The sequence below is a fragment of the Cryptomeria japonica genome, chromosome 10 (genome assembly GCF_030272615.1).
Source record: "Cryptomeria japonica chromosome 10, Sugi_1.0, whole genome shotgun sequence".
In the NCBI taxonomy this organism is placed as follows: Eukaryota; Viridiplantae; Streptophyta; class Pinopsida; order Cupressales; family Cupressaceae; genus Cryptomeria; species Cryptomeria japonica.
In genome coordinates, this window is record NC_081414.1 from 672,376,573 (window position 1) to 672,389,242 (window position 12,670).

The following is a 12,670-nucleotide window of genomic DNA, read 5'->3' on the forward strand; positions in this document are numbered from 1 at the left end:
GAATGAACCTCGTCCCCTAATACTTATCATTTGTTGATGGTTTCAACTGGTCCAAAAAGTCATCATACAAATTCCTCTTTAAATATTATGTCTGTCCTGAGTGGTTCCGTGAGGGAGCCATCTTATCATATTAGGGCCTTTTCTACAATTATTGACACATGGAGGAGGAAACTAGGGCTTAACGCAATATTTAAGAATCTTGACGCAGACAAATGAAAAATATCACCCCTTTTATTCCAATATTTTAATCCTACAACAATTCACAACCCTTTCACAACACTCTCACACAATTCACAGCTTTTAAAGGATTTGAAAACACAAAAGGGGAATTTGACAACTTACTGCTTTATATGCACTCGGTGAACCTCAATTTTGCACTGTAAGAGATCGCTTAGATCTTCTTTGGTCCTAGCATCACCTTCTAGCTACTTCTGAATCACATTGTGAATAAAAGTAATTTTGAAAAAAAACTTATTACAATCCTGGAATCAAGAGTCACTATCTTGTCCACCATTATTGCTCACACAAGTGGAAAATGGCTCGAATTCATATTTGAACCAAGTTTGAAACTGGACCATTGATTCTTTCCATGAAGGCACATCGCATGATCCATACTATTCAATCTGACATTGACCATCTCATGTGGCAAGCGGAAATATCAAAAGCATGACATGACATCTCCAACTCATCATCCTCTTCATTGTTGTCAACAGACCCCACCATTTGGCTTATCTCGGCCCGCCCTAGACACATGGTATCATCTTGTGATGTCGCGATCATTAATCTCCAAGCATATTTTACCATGGGGTAGCGAGAATTGTTGGATCTATCTAAACTTTACTCTGTTAGTCATGGTGTGTGCCTTCTCTAGCCACTTAACAACTGAGCATTTTTTAGATCATGATTAAAATATCTCCATCCATTAACACATGTGAAAATAATGGGAAATATTAGTAGCCTAACTGTTATCACAAATATGTCAGCAAAAAAAATAAGGCTGGACATAGGAAGACTTTAGAAGCCAAGAAAATACTTAAGGGGACCCTTAGGAATACATAAGACCCACTAAACAAAATAAATGCCTAGGACATAAAAAGGCCCCGCCAACATTACCACAACCCTTAGACTTAAGTGATAAAGTAATGCGAGTTTATAACAAGTTTAGGGGCTCTTACCAAGACTTAGAAAAAATACCTAAAACCGTACACCCTAAGCCTGAAGTGCAAGACAAAGAACAAGATAAAATCCAAATGACCCATATTTCACCTAAGACATGAAATTTTTTTGTTAGGTCACTTTTACTGACCATCAGGAGGATTAAAATGCAACCATCCAATCAGAGATTAAGTAATCATCAACGATGAAGAAAGGTCAGTACCACCACATCCATTGCTTGCAAGCTCCCTTGGAACCTTGAAAATTCACTGTTAGATGGCGAGATGACTATCCGGCCAACCCACAACTTACCCTGCGGCACCCTTGAATTGACCGTTTCTGCCCTACAGGGTAGCGGGAAGCATCACCCACACGATGTGTTTTCTACCTTGCAAGGACAAACTGCTTCCATGAAAACCACTGCAGGGTGACCGAGAAGCCCTTCACTCTTTTTGTCTTCTATCTCATGAGCCTTTGCCACTTCATCGTTGACCTGTGTGGAATAGCGGGAAGACCATCTACCTCTAGGTTGTGTTTCCCTGCAACATACCCTCTTAGCATCTTTATGCCTTGCAAGATAGCAGAAACATTGCTCACACTTTTCTTTACTTGTTTTCTTTCCTCACAATCCACCCTTAGGAACATTGAAATTCCTACAAGGTGGAGGGATGACCCTTTGCTTTCTCTATTTTTTTTATCTTGCACCCATCTTTCTTTCTCCCAATGGCATCACTTGTCTCCCCATCACACAAAAAAGTAACATCGGAGTGGGGAAAAAAAGAATAGAACTGTTCCTATCTAATTTGACAAAGTAATAACAACTTCCACTAGCATGTAGCAGGTTAAGGGGGTCGGTCTCGCCATGAACTTAGGACCCTTCATCTGGTGGAAACTTAAGTGAGTTGACCAATTGACCTAGTCAACACAAAAATAGAATTTAGATCCCAAAAAAAGAAGGTTCCTCTACATGCTACCAATATAGTGTGCATAACACACAGGTATCCAAGTGTGCATGACATGCAGGTTATGTAAAAAAAATGAATTTATTAGATTGGATCTGTAGCTAAGTTGACAAAAAATGGTCAAAATTTTGGCAACTTAGAGGAGGTCCTAAGCCTTCTTAGGGAAATACCAAATGTATGAAGAGTATCCATTTATGCATAGAGTCACAAAAGGAGAATAGAAAAGGGAAACCTCCCTACATCTGTAAAACATCATTTTTTAAAAAAAATTATCATTCTGGAGGAATGGCCTATGCTCAAGCACTTCATGGAAAACTAAAAAAAAAACTTACTAAAGGTTACAATATTGAAACTTTGATACAATCAAATCCTTTGACTCTGTCAAAAGTGATCTTCATGAAGGAGGTAATCTCCCATAGTTCATGGTTGCAGTAATCAGCCAATTGCAATAATTGAAGTATCTTGCATGCATACATCAGAATATACATGTTGTTGATGTGGTGAAAAGAAAACTCACCATTTGCCTTATTGTTGTAGGGGATCAACACAAAATAGGCCTCTAAAGCACATATAAATGTATAAATGCATGCTTAACAACAAAGGGAAGATGCATAAAGGGTAGGTCAAAATCAAGCTTAACAGTGTTGTTACAATTGTTTTGCTCTTGGTATGAGATGATACCAAAGGAAAAGGCCTCAAACTCACATGGGGATGACAAGTTTACCATCTTCTTGTCTTGATATACAAAAGGGGGCTCCTCAGACATATCAAAGTGGAAACTTTCAAACTCAGGTACCCTGTCAACTTGAGAAACCAAAATAATATCTGCATGGTCAACATGGTGCTACTCAACATCTTCAAACTTGGTATGCTGGTCCCAAATAAAACATTCAAGCACAAGAACCTCGTCCCTAATATAAAAAGAAACATCTTCACACTGAATGAAGGCCTCATATTCAAAATTATCATGATTAGGGACAAGGGAGAACTAGCATACATCATAATCACATGTGTTGATATTAAGCTCATCGGCACATGTCTCATACTCATGAGATGCCTCAGAAGAAAATCTAAAATATTCAAATTTTCTCTCTATTTTTTCTTCTTCTCTATTCAGATTAGCATCCTCTTGCATGGCTCTATCTTCCTTTATGATACTAGGGATAGGTGTGTCCTCATCATGGATTCAAAAGGTGCTAAGGCCTAGATTATCGACCTCATCAGTTAGGTCAAAATGAAAATCATTTTCCAACTCATCTAGTAGGCAATCAAAATCCTGCTCCAGCTGAATTGTAGGCTTCCTAATTGTTGGTGTAATTATTTATTCATCTTGGATATAATTACAATTTACTTAAGTTTACTTAGGATAATTCATTTCATACTAGTTTGGGTATGAGATACTTGGGTGTTTATGTCACATTGGGATAGTGTGTGTAGGAGAATTTCAACCTTTTGTGGTCTTGTTGTTACATTCCACCTTCGGTGGGTGATCCACCTTATGTGGAATATTTTATTGTTTCTTCTACCTACCACACCTATTTCATACCTACCCTTGTTTCTTATTGAGCCACATGTCATGTTTTTGTGCTCACATATCCATATTGCCTTGCTTATATAAGAAGGCTCATCTACATTGTATGGAATTGAACAACGATGGATGATCCAATTGATCAGTATTTTCTCTTGATAGAATACAATTTATTCCTATCATCTATTTTGTTCTCTCTTATTTTTTCTTTCCATTGTCTCTAGATCTTGACAAAATCTCACACTAATAAATACATCCTTATTCTCCTCAAGGAATGAGAAATTCATCTCTATGGGTCTTGGGATGTAGGGCTCAATATGGTTTAAGGAAAAAGGCTCTTCCCTGATGGTCACCTTGGTACCATACCTTGTTCTAAAAAAAATATGAGACAATTCAAAGGATAGGTAGCTACCTATCCTAGCAGTGAATTCCCTTGAAAAACAAATAGAAAAGTGAGCAAGGAGATCAATAACTGATATATCTTGCAATACACTGCAACCAGGGCAAGCATGCAAGGTCAAATTTAAATCCTTTATGACCCCCACTGCTTGAATTATTTCTCCATCAAGCTGCACTACTCCCTTGTTCACAAGCTCATATTTGATGCCTAGGCGGCTAGCCACTATCTTGAGCACAACTAAGCTACTAACCCCACTATCTATCATGCAATTATGAGCAAGCCTATTCCTTATGATTAAAGAGAGATAGAAAGCGGGATGCTTATTGATTTTTTTTCTGAATTCTCTACCTCCACAAGTTGCACCAAGCTTGTGGGTCTTGAAGAACTTAAACCTTGATTGGTATCTATTGAAACATTGATTTCCATCAAGGCCCTTGGAAGTTGGTCTCTCTGAAATGGGATAGAAACAACATCCCATATAGATACATTGAAGTTGGTCTCTCTGAAATGGGATAGAAACAACATCCCATATAGATACATTGAAGTTGGCCCTCTTCATCTATTAAACAATATTAACTAGAGTAGTGGCCTTAGTAGAGACCTTGGTAGCAACAATGTCAAGCTTTAATATTAGAGGAGCCTTAGGTGGCTCTCCCTTCTTAACATTTTCCCTTCTTAACATTTTGAGTCAAATCTTGTTCTTTGTTTGGGGTAGTCGCCCTGTATGACGTCTTTGGAATTGAAGATTGCATGGAAACCTATGAGGTTTGGGCTAATGTGGTACACGTTGCATCACTACCCAAAGCCTTCTTTTTTGACCTTGTATTGTTGGCCACACTATCATTGGTTGTCTGATTTATTCCACAAAAATCAGCCTCTTGCCAATTTATGAAAGTGGAATATTTTTGTGAATGGTTTGGACAACCATGAAACCACCAAGGCTTGAGAGAACTTGCCATTATAGCATGCAGCTTGATTATGTGGCTAATTGCATTGATTGCACCATTCTTTCTCTTGAGAAAGGTTGTTATGTGTTGGCACTAAAGCTTTTGAGGTGCTTGCAGTAGTTAGATTCAAGCTATTCAAGGGCCTAGCATTTTTCCATTGGTTTTTCCCTTGAAAGTTGGATCTTTGATGTTGATAGTTTTGATTTTATGATTGGTAGGGCTTATTGTCCTGGGACTGCTGCCTCTTGACTGGAACTAATTCATTTCTGAACCTCTGCAACTACTAGCACATTTTTTTGCATTGAAGCCTCCATAGAATCCCTGAGCTCTTGAATCTCAGAAGGTGGAGGAGGTGCAGGTGTGAGAAAATGACCTGTTGATGTTGTTGGGTAGGAGCCTCTAGAAATAAGGGCATTGGATGCTTAGGAGACAATTTTCCTATCTGTATTAAGCAATTTTCTACCCTTATGAAAGTATCATATTCCACTGGAAGGTTATCTCCTCCCATATATTGAATCATAACAACAATATCACTTTTTAAATGCCTTAAGAAAATATAGAAAAACATGGTTTGATGAAGGATTTACTAATGATGGGATTCTATCCCATGTCTTTTGAAATCTATATCACCCATGAACTCTTGGGGTGCTCTTTTGATTGTAGTTAGGTGCTCCATAAGTGAAGATGGTCACTTTTGTCCTCAAAATGTTTGCACAATTTCTCCCCTAACTAATCCCAATTGTGAATGGAGTTAGTAGCTAGTCCTCTGTACTACTAAAGGGCCTTTCCTTTGAAAAAGGAGGCAAGAATCCTCATTACAAAATTATTTTCGGTGACATAAAACACAGTGCAAATTCTTGACACATCCTAGATGTGTTTCTCCGAGGAGGTAGATGTCTCTCCAGGAAAAAAAGGTAAAGCCTTCAAGGCTGCTACTAGAATGTTATCTTTTTGAGTTAGGACTAAGGGGCTAACACCATTAAAGGTGACAAAGGCATGATCTCTAAGAACCACCATGGAAAATAGTCTCCTATTGATATGAATGGCAAGGCCTTTGGGATGTGATTATCTTGTAATAGGAGGGGTAGAATGGGACCTTAAGGGTGTAGATGCTTCTGCTTGATATCACCTTGTAAGTGACAAAGAGAGCCTACCTCTAGTTCTCCTATAACTTGAATAAGGAAGTTGAATGAATTGAAAAATACCTCTAGATGTTGATGTGGTTTGTCTTCTTGGCATAAAGTTGTAATTGGTATCACTGAGTCTGAATTTGTCCTTAATATTTTCCCAAGTGCTTGATTGGTTGCATCCAAAGCCAGGGATGCTAAGAGAAACATTGAATTATTATCACGAATGTTGAAATAACTGTCCCACTAGGCATGCCAAAAACTATAGTCACAAAAGTTAAACCTGCTTGATGAACAACCTTGATCATCAACCTTGTGCAACATGGAAACAACCTGCAAAGTGTGGGACTTGGAAAAGATAAGGTTGAGTCTTTGGAGAAGGTTAACATCCTTTCTAATCCAAATGTAGAGTGTTGGACCAACCCAACACATGAAAATCCTAATCTACTGATTCTGATAGGGAAAAGGGAGAGAGAGAAGGGTTGCATGAAAGAAGGGAAAGAGGTTTGCACGTAGACTAAATGTGATCTTCATGCTTATAACTACATAAAACATGATTAAAATTACCCAACACATACACAAAATCATATCCTAACTAGCTTCCAAGATGTAAAGTGAAGGTTGAAAATCAACACAATCACCTATAGTTGAGGAAAGAAAACAAGAATGTATTCAAACAATAGGGTAAGCAAGATACACAAATTGTAAGAATTGGATAAAGGTAAAAAGAGTAAACTTTATTCATAAGAAGGCAAGCCAATTTATTACACATGCAGAGGTACATAATTTTTCTCTAGAGAAAAATAATAGAAGATCCAAGTAGGAAAATATATAAAAATTGCATTTATAGCTTAGGTATAACTTAAAATTGAAAACCATAGTTGGAAACCCTAACCCTGGAGGGTTAGGTTACAAAATATCTAAGAGGAGAAGATAAGATCGACAAGCTAATTTGATTGTGCAAGGATAACTCTGCAAGTGGTCATCATCTTTGAAAGAAGCAAAAAGGGTTGCAGGAGAAGACACATCTTCAACAGATGCATTATGGTGACATGATAGAGGCAAGAAAGTCTCCAAAATGTATTAAATGGGCATGGATGACATCCAAAATGGGCCTCCAAAATTCCAATCTAGAGTAATGGTGAGAATATGGTGGTTGAATGTAGAAAGGATCCTATTTGGGGCACCGAATAAGTCCAAAAAATGTCTGGACCATTGGGTCGACAACCACCTCTGTTAGGACCCGAAGGCAACTAAGAGGGGGGAGAGGGTGAATCAATTGTCTATTAATTTCAACCCAAATATAACTTAATAAAACTTGATACATAATACCAGTAAGCCAAACTTAATGTCGGTTAACAGATTAGAAGTTAATATTAATACCAGTGAAACTCAATGCATGAAACAGAAAGAGAAACAACATCCACAACACATAACACAGAGATTTGTAAGTGGAAACCCTACAAGGGGAAAAACCACAATGGGGAACCTTACCCACATACAGATGATACTACTGTAGATAGTATGTGTGTACATATAGGGTTTTGCACATGCAGAAAGGCCAACCGCCTAGAGCTCACTGCTCAATCACAAAATAGGAGTCACGCTGACTACAAATGGATGATTAAATCCAATGATAATTTACTGCTCAAAGTAGCATCTCCAATGTTGGATTTAGTATCGGTAAAGCTCTGATAATCACCTTCTCTATGGTCTACTCATATGATCTTCAATATTCGCACATACCATGTTACAATACCATAACCATATACTGTCTCTATGTTTTATATCTTCCTTCTACCTATTACATCATCTCACAAATGAGTAGGTTAGCTCACTAAGAATATTACAATTAAATCAATTACAAATAAGTCAAGATGTGATGCATCATGTTGGCTCAATATAGTTACAATAATATCCAATCAATTAAATCATCTCCATAACGTGTCTTGCTAATATAGAATAGATAATGCATGTCGGTCCATAACCTAAACCAATTTGTCAGTAACAGCAAATATGTCAACCTGATTAGACCAATAACCAAAATACAAAAACCAAGTTTCCAAACCATGTCTTCGACATAACTAAGTGATCTCCAGATGATAACAAGTCATCCTCAGTTCTGATGAACAATATAACCGACCGGTAAACCAAATACCGGTGACAGTGCATAAGTCATTGAACTTGCCAGTGAACATAACCAAAGATCTCTAGAAGGATAAGTGTTGATAAGTGTTGACATCAATGACAAAACCAATGCAACATATCCATAATACCAACAACCTCTTGCAGAAGAATTGAATTTCAAAGGCCACAGAGAAAATAAAATTTCAATCATTGATTGAGAGATCTCGTGCGCAAATAGATGTGTGAGATCTCACCACATAATCATCTAAAAGAGCCCAACAAAGGATTAAAACATAACCATCTGATCAGAGATTAAGTGATCATCAATAGTGGACAAAGCTCAAGCCCACCATATCCATCACCTACAAGCTCACTTGGAACCTTGAAAATTCACTACAGGATAGTGGGATGACTATTTGGCCAACACACAACTTACCCCATGACACCCTTGAATTGATCATTTTTTCCCTACGGGGTGGCAGGAATCATCACCCACACCATGTGTTTTCTACCTTACAAGGCCAAATTGCTTCCTTGAAAACCACTGCAGGGTGGCGAGGAATCCCTTCTCTCTTTTTGTCTTTTATCTCCCGAGCCTTTGCCACTTGGTCATCTACATGTGTGGGATAGCAGGAAGACCATCCACCTCTAGCTTGTGTTTCCCTACAACATACCCTCCTAGCACCTTTATGCCTTGCAGGATAGTGAGAACTTTTCCCGCACTTCACTTTCCTTGTTTTCTTACCTTGCAATCCTCCCTTAGGCACATTGAAATGCCTTTTGGGTGGTAGGATGACCCTTAGATTTCTTTAACTTTTCTATCTCATACCTGATTTTATTCCTCCTGATAGAATCACTTGTCACCCTATCACATGAAAAAGGAACATCAAATTGGGGAATGAAAGAATATAAGTGTTCCTATCTGATGTGACAAAGAAATAACAACTTCCACTAACCGGTAGCAGGATAAGGGGGTCGGTCCTGCCATGAACTTAGAACCCTTCAGTCGGTAGAAACTTAAGTGAGTTGACTGGTTGACTCAGTCAACACAAAAATAGAATTTGGAGCTTGAAAAGAAAAGGTTCCTCTACACACTGCCAATACAATGTACATTTCTGCATAACATGCAGGTTATGGAAAAAGCTTTGAATTTATTAGATTGGATCGGCTACTAAGTTGATAGAAAAAGGTCAACAATGACCTAGGTGATGATGAAAGGTTAAGAATTTTAGATGAGCTGTTAGGAGCTACCAAAGAGAATTTTTCCATTATGACCCCTAAGATGCGGAGATAAATTATAAAAAGAAGTGGAGTACTCCTTTTGGACAGATGGGATATCTTCTCTGCTGTAGTTTTATATGAACTAAGGAGGAGAAATGATATTTACTTGAAAGAAATGGATCTAATATAGAGAGATAAAGTGTTATCATGAGCAATTTTTTATGATCATCTTGATCAATTATTTATTTGGTGTCTTCATCCTGTCATAAAGAGACCAAGACTAAGTTGTGAGATGGACCAATTATTTGGGAGTTTTCTCGTCAAAAGGGTGGCCAACGCTTCTTCCATAGAGGCAACAAACCTAACTTTAAATGCGGCAAATTTTTCTCACAAAGTAGCAATAAATTCTGACGAGGAGGTGATTATCCTAAGGGATAAAGTGAAAACACTAGAGGAATAGTTATATGCAGGACCTATATACAAACCTTCTGGTATGATTGAATAGACTTTTGATGAGGTAATGGGATTGAGAAGTGACTTGGCTCAAGCTAGAGTGGACATAACAAGGTTAAATATTGAGATTGATATGTTGAAGATAGATACCTCACAAATAGAAAAAAGGGCTAGGATGGAGATGGCCCAATCATTGCTTGAGTCAAGAATCAATTAAATTTTGGATCATGGAGATAAAACTTGGGATAAACACAAGGAATTATTAGGATTTTCTCAAGAACATTTGAGGTGGCAATAGTTCTTGGCTTTCTCATTATCTCATATGATCAAATTAATTGCAATGTTAGAGGTTTCATTGTTTAGGCCCTTCCTGATTATTTGTACAAAATGATAAAAAGCTTCAAGGAAAATTTTGAATTAGTTAAACAAGTCTTCATTATCCAAAAGATGTACACATAGAGGATAGGAGATGAGCTCATAATTTTTCAATTCTTGGTCACAAGCCATATGCCAGCCTTGTATGACAAAGAGAAGAGTAGAGTAGAAGGAAGAAAGGTTCTTAGGCCTAAGTTAGAAAAAATATAAAAGGAGCAGTGGACCCAATATTAGCTAATACCATTACAAATGATGCAAAACTCCTGAGAAAGTTGGGGTCATACATGGATGTACTGTCTAGATTTGGCAGTGCAATGATATGGATGGAGGTGGAAAGGTCAGAGATAGAAGATAAAGACTACCACTGCATATTAGAAGGCTTTAAGAATTCAAATAGCATAGATTTGATGATCTCTGAAACTTTCTCATTTCTTGCTTTAAGTTTTTCAAATTTTCAAATTTTGAATTCACAATTTCCTACCTTTTCAAAAATATTTCTTCTTCTCAAATGTAATTAGTTGAGAGGTGTATTTATAATCTATGGCATCTCTCTAAACATTTATATCCTTCTTATTAAATGCATGTCTTTGTGAATGATTTGTAAACCGCTCTATGTCCATGTGTATTTAATAGTGTTGGTGCAAGTAATTGTTCATGTTGGATATTATTACACCTTACTTAAGTTTACTTAGGATAATGCATTTCATAGTAGCTTGGGTATGAGACACTTGGGTGTTTGTGCCACATTATGATATAGTGTGTAGGATAATTTCCACCTTTTGTGGTCTTTTTGTTACATTCCACATTCGGTGGGTGATCCACCTCATGTAGAATATTTTATTGTTTCTCCTACCTACCACATCTATTTCCTACCACCCTTTTTTCTTATTGAGCCACATTTCATGTTTGTGTGCTCACATATCCATATAGCCTTGCCTATATAAGAAAGATCATATTCATTGTGTGTAACAACTATTGAACAATTGATCATTTATCTATTGATGAGAATACAACTTATTCTTGTCCTGTATTTTGTCTCTCTATTTTGTACTTTTCATTGAGCTCTTGATCTTGGCAAAATCTCACATGGTATCAGAGCCATTAGAGTGTCATTGATTTGTCTTTGAGAGGAATTGTTTAAGGACATCAAGAGGCAAATCTAAGGAGTAACATCTTTTGGAGGTGTCCTAGAACAGATCCGACCTCGCCATCACATCTGAGTGGCTGTTTCCATGAATTTTTACTATAAGTTTGTCTATATTGGGTGAAAGTCAAATTTGGGACTTGGAGAAAAAATTTGCCCAGTTTGGATGGTATGGTACAAATATTCAAAACAAAAAAAAAATCAAAAAATTATATTATACGGGGTGGGTTGTTTATCCCCACCCCTTGTACCATCGTTGTACTATAGAATTGCAGGTTGTATTGTAGCTAGTACTGCCCGTGACTCCTCCACAACCGTTGCACCCGTACCTCCACTTGCTATTATTGTTGTTTGCTACTACATTCCCGTCAACCGCCTATCTTTACCAGGCAACCTGTAGTTCACGGCCAATTTTCCACTACAATCTTTTCCATCGTCCAGTTGTTCTTTGGCCCCACTCTGGCATTGGTCGATGTTTTGTGCTCCACCGTCGCCCCCATGTCAGCCACCTGTGCTATGTGGCAATATGTGGCTCAGACACACTGACAGGGTACATGTAGTTTGCTCCATCTGACCCAGCCCTGCCACATGGCACTTTTTCATTACCTTGCTATTCACCACGTCGGTGCCCTATCATTGTCCACATGGATCACAGTTATCTACAGACTTGGCATGCCAGGTAGATGCCCAATCATATTTTGTAATACCACATTAGCATCCAGTCAGCTGACACACTAGTAGTACAATTTCACCATGTGGATGACCACACCATCCATCCATACTTTCCACATAATCATTAGTCATACGGTCATGTCATTAGTACAGATGAATCAGTCACTAAAACATATCAAGTTTGTACTGTATGAACATCCACGCAAGAAAGGAGGCAAAGTTTTAGTGAAGGCCATACGACCATCAAATTTAATCACATGAATTGTTGATGTCATCTTTTTTTGAAAAATTTGGTAGTGCCCTCTCATTGAGCTTTTTGATTTTGCGGTTCAACTTCAAATGGCCATATCTTGCTCATTTTTGCTCCTTTTTTGGTGCAATTTTTTTGGAAATGGGCTAATTGTTTGTGTACTTTCTTGTGGTGGCATTATTTTTTGATTTTGGTGGACATATTTTTTAGAAATCATAGCTTTTGGTGACTGTACCTGTTTTATCCCCATTTCTGCAACTTCTGAGACTCGATTTGGGCTCATACGAACTCCTTTTCAAGTTTTTTTTT